We start from the raw sequence: 5,999 nt of genomic DNA, 5'->3' as shown, positions 1-5,999 counted from the left end.
CTGAATTACACTTCCTTAACATTGATACGTGAAACACGTTACGACCTGCTACATGTTCGGGGTTAGGGCTAGCTCATATGCTAACTTCCCAAACGTCTTAATATATCCAAGGGTCCAACAAATTGTAGACTTAGCTTTCCTTTCTTTCCGAACCTCATCAATCCTTTCCAAGGGATACCTATATCATTACTAGGTCCCCTATTTCATACTCTTTATCCTTTCGTGTCAAATCAACATACTTATCATGTCCATCTTGGGCTACTACCAGCCGTCCTCTGATTAGATCTATCATATCCTTGGTCCTTTGGACTACTGCGGGTCCGAGCATCTTGCGCTCTACAACTTCATCCTAACATAAGGGAGATCGACATTGTCTTCCCTCAAGGATCTCATAAGGCGACATCTCGATAATGACATATGATCTATTGTCGTAAGATAACTCAATTCGAATTAAGTGATCATTCCAAATTCTTTCAAGTCTATTGCACAGACTCTCATTATTGCTTTTAGCATTAGAGCTTCTGCTTCTCAATACCCATTCTTTTCCAGTTCGTAATCGCTACTACCTTCCGTTCCTAATATTATACTGGTTATACTTTTGCTCGTTAGCGTTCTATAACCTTTTAATAACCACGTCAACCTTAGTATCACGAATGTGTTCCCATTCCGCATACTACCACCACTTTATTACTCCTTTTTCAGTTGTTTCTATTTTCCAAAATTTGATCAATCAAATAGAAGTAAAGGAATTTGTTGAGAGATCACTATGATCATGAACACTTGTTATATCGCATAGTTAGTACAGAAGGTGGCCAGCCTTTAGTACTTGACAAGCAATTAAACAATAGTTGGTATCCTACTCGGCTTCTATCACACAGATAGATAGTCATTCGGCAATACCTCCCCTTCTGGAAGGGTTGTTCTTGTCAGCTTACATGAAATGAAAAGAAGAGAAAAGAACGAACTGAAGAGAATTGTATATTCATAAAAAAAAAATTTATTGCCATAAAATATCTGGCTTGGAATCTACCTCTGAACTATAGAGGTTTGTCATAGAAGAACAAAACATATATGTATTTATATCAACATCAAGTATTATAGCATCGCATTTCATGTGCCTAAATATTTTCGCTATCCCGTCCATCATTCTATGGACCCACACTCTTCCTCGAGCTTATACACAATCACCTTTGAAACTCCCTCGACATCGAAAATCGAATCTGGGATCTCATTCTATACATCATCGTTACTAGAATTCTATGCTTGCACCGCAACCTTCCTCGTATAATAATACGACTCTCTATTGATAAGAAAGAATAATTATTCACTAGGTAGATACTCTACTAATTAGTCTATCAATGATAACTTATACACTACCACGACCCGATTAGTGGTACTCAATCTCAACACCCATTCCAATACAACTCTCATGGTTGTAATCAGCTCACTACTCGCAGAATTATTGCTGCCTTACTATGGTCCACCACTGACCTACTGTCGTCATTCACTTTTCCATAAAATCTTAATATCTAACCATACGGAGTCCATACATCTCGTATCTAATTCTCCTAAGGAGTTAACATAACCACCAATCACAATTCATGAAGAACACTCCAAACTCTGACGTACTTTCATGACATGAAGTAGATAAAATTGCAGAAGAGTTTCAATCAAAGCAACGATAGCAGGTTAATACCATTCTAAATCATATGCCTTAAATAGAAGACTTAACTCAAAGGTTCATCTAGTCCTTTTGGAAACATGGTCCTGGCTTATCTCAAGATAGTATCTTCTGATATAGATAGCCCGTTTATGGCGATTACACGAATTAAACCTTTACCAACTACTATTACGGTTGGGTATTGCACAGTCATCAGAAGGAATGACAATCTTCCAACCCAAAATACAACCATCACAGCTTTAACCATCATCACTGTATTCCTTTGGCACAAGCGCCTACAATTTTCCTTTTACCGTTAAAGTGTCGGCCACCTCTTCGGCCTTCCTGATAGTAATAGTTCCTTACAGTCAATGTCTTTTAACCACCTTCAACTAAATTTTCTACCTCATTTCAATCACAGCTTATGTGAAGATGTTTTCCTTAAAATCTGATAAGTAAAAAAAAATATCACCATTTTTTTCCATAAGTTATTGCCTCAATCTTTAGAGGTTAATCACTGTCAAGACTGACTCTCAATCATACTTAGAACATCTTTTATCTTAGGTCCTAATTGCCCTGAACAATTTCGACCTTTACTGGTTCGATCCATACTTTCTCGTGGTTTAACACGTGCCCCACTTGGCATCATTATAATTATGTCATATTTCCTTTATCAACATTTTTATTCTTGAGAACTTCGAATATTTCCTTTCTCCTTGTAAAACCTCTAAGGTTATCATTCAATCGTTCCTCCTGTATTCCCTATATACAGGGCATATCAAAATACCATTTACTAATACTAGAACCATTGTCTATATACTTCTGAAAAATTTCTCCACTGATCCTTAAAGGTTATTATTACCTTAATCCTTTCCAATTCATACTGTCAAAACTCATACTATCCCTATTAAGGGTGAAATGCCAACCTTTATGCATTCCCCTAGGATTCGTTTTAAGTTACCGATGTTCTATTCTTAATTCCACCTTTAAAAGGTACCTGCATCCTTCCATGGATAAATCAAGTCATATATCCCTGATAAGGGTGTCTTATTCAATCATTCCCACCTCGATAGTCTATACCTAACTTCATAATAGCATCCTTATTCAAATTGAGGTCAATCCATATGGCCTCCAAAAGATAACAACGGTTATCCGCTTGTCTTGCCTAATTTGGTAACGATAACAAGGATGTTCTGGAAGATATTGGTCGTGTTCAACGTGAACTTCTTCTTAATAATTCCTTATTTACTTTTGTTGTTTATCTCAACAGTCACCTCAATGTTGGGATATCTTTCATACCTGGCGTCTCCCTTTCTGGGTATCAAGCCACCGGTCTTACATTTCCCATTCTTGAAGGTCACTTCCTTCATCCAATTTTCTTAATTTCTTACTTTCTTGTCTCCTCAGTCTATCCGCGTCTCATTATTTATCCTTCGAATTACCTCAAGGTTTCCTCGAATCCTCCCAATTTAAAGGGGATAAAATATACATAACTCTTATGCCTTCAACCATCAATTTTAACTCATGGTGAATCACCCTCATCCTGATGATTACATACTCTTCTATTTCTATTTCTACGAGTCTTTAGGGTTTCCTCATACCCAACTCCCTTATCATTCCTAAAACTCTCTTGCCTTTATATTCCTTTCTCTTATCGTTATTTCATGAACCAACACAACATAAGCATTGATTTCAAACATCCCGTCATTCTGGATTCGTGTCTTCAGAACGAATCTTGATAACTTTTACAACTTAGATTCATAATTCATCATACTCGTCTGCCTTTGTTCTGGCTCTAAAGCTTTTACACTATTTCCATAACCTTGGGAAGTACTTTCCCGAAAACAACTTACTGAACTTAAATCAGTTTATCATAACCTCTGGCTTCGTGCCTTCCTTGGCCTTTTACCAGCGGGTGGTCTCTCTCTTAGGAGGGTAAGTGACAAAAACACTCTTTTGTGATTCGTCAATTATTTAAAATCTCAAATGATTCCTGCATTTCCTTTAGCCAGGCTCTTGCCTCGACTGGGTCAGCTTGTTCCTTGGAACTCTGAGAGCTTAGCGATTTAAAGGTCCTGAAAGAATTTCTCACCGCATTGTTTCCTCAGGGTGGTGGGTGGGAATAATAGTCTAAGTTCTGTCTAGAAAGGGCCATAAATTATCATATAGGAGTACCGTCTCGGGTCTCCTTTCCTTACTCGACTTCTGTTTCTTAAGTCTGAACATTTCCTCCTCCTCCCCATAATCGGGGTCATCCTTCATATTTTAAATCCTCATTTTCACTTCATTATGTTATGGGTTCTTTCTATCTTGATGGCGACCTCCCTGACTATCACGTTCAGGGTTTGCTCTAAATCTTATTCCTCAAACTAGCTGTCATCTAAGATCTCATCCTTAAGCTCTTGAACATTTGGAACCCAAATTCTGTAGGAATACCTCATTATTCCCTTATCATCTTTCTCGGTATTAATCTCATATTTATTTGTTGGCTCTCTGCCTTCATTCATCACCTTTACTGGCACAATATGTTCTTTTCCAATAATTCGGGCTGTATTGCTATCTCAAACAGCTTTTCGGTACCGGCTCCGGTTACCTTCACTACTATTTCCATTTTCTCAAAATCTCTTATAAACTCTCCAAAAGACATTATCATCTTGAGTCTCTCCTTTTTTACTAAGGGCATCAGCCACCATATTGGCTTTCCCCGAATGATAAAGAATCTCCCAATCATAATTCTTGATTAGCTCTAACCGCCTCCTCTGGCGTATGTTGAGCTCTTTCTACGCAAAATGTACTAGAGCTCCTATGGTTTGTGTAAATCTCGCACTTCTATCCATACAAGTAGTGCCTCCAATATTTAGGGCAAACCTATTGCCACGAGCCCAAGCTCATGGGTGGGGATATCAAATTTTATATTCCCTTAATTGTCTTCACGCGTACGCGATTACCTTGCTGTGCTGTATAAGAAGCACCCTAATTCCTTATGCGAAGCGTCACTTACAAATCACAAAATCTCCTTTTCCATCCGGCAACGCCAGCATAGGGGCCATCACCAACCTCTGCTTCAGTTCTTGAAATCTGTTCTCGCATTTCTCTGTCCATTCGAACTTCTCAGTCTTACGAGTAAGCCGCGTTAAAGGGGCTACCTCCGGTAGTGACCGACCAATCCTACCTCTGGTAGTCGACCTAACCATGGTCATCAATTCATCAGTGGTCCTTTATCCAATCTTGTCAGGATCCTCCTTGGGATCCTCCTCAACAACTATCCCTTCTAGGACAACCTCCTCAACCGCTACATCTTCAATATCAGCATCATCCGGTCCTGCATTAGGACGCTCTATTGGATCCACAATCTGATCTCCGGTTAGTAATAAAACATCATCGCGTTGTTGCTCCTCAACCTCAGGGTTCGGAGTCCCGCTACCATCTACGATAACGAACTACGCTTCTATCACGATATTTATAAGGGTTCCCATAAGGGTTTTAACTGTCAGTGCTACGTTAGGTAGCCCGACTATGAACTTGGCAAGAGTTCTTATTATCTTAGTTAACTTATTATCTTAACGTCCCATCATCTCTGAGGTTTATAACGCTTAGCTCTGATACCATTTCTGTAACACCCCCAGATCCGGGGTCGGGGATCCGGGTCGTCACGGTCTTTCTTTCCACAATATCACTTCACTTAATTAATAATAAATAACCTTATGCTGTGACCCCACACTAACACACACCACAACCCGTTATAGTCTCAGAGATGAAATTTAAATAAGTACAAGTCTTTGAATCCACAATTTAAAAGTTATTACAACCCAAAATGATTACTTGATAAATTTACAGTTAATTGCCATTATCTGCCACAAGTTATAATTATACATAATTGATTCTCAAAAGTAGATGGTCTGATCTACAATAGATCTACCTCTGCAGCTATAGCAGCTACAACATCAACGGGAAGACGCGGGACGCTTCCCACGCGCTTGCGCTGGGTCTGCTGGAGTTTGGCCATCTTTCCTAACTGTTGTTGTGTGATGAAGAAATAAAGCAAGGGTGAGCAGCAAGCCCACCAAAATAATATGTATAATGATTTACAATATATGAGCCTACTCATAATACTCATGAAAGTCTTGGTCAAAAGAAATGAACCAAGTTTGATATCTTAATGCGATGAAGTCGCAAAATATTCAGTATATATACATATATACTTTTCAAAATATTGGAAGTCCTCTTCCATGCATAATATACACAAAGTCCCAGTGTATAACTGTATATAAAAAAATATCGTTGCAAGGTGATCTCATATATCTAACCTTGTCTCAACGTTTTTCTGAAAATCTTTGTC

This window comes from Apium graveolens, chromosome 5 (genome assembly GCF_009905375.1).
Source record: "Apium graveolens cultivar Ventura chromosome 5, ASM990537v1, whole genome shotgun sequence".
In the NCBI taxonomy this organism is placed as follows: Eukaryota; Viridiplantae; Streptophyta; class Magnoliopsida; order Apiales; family Apiaceae; genus Apium; species Apium graveolens.
This window is presented reverse-complemented; position numbering follows the sequence as displayed.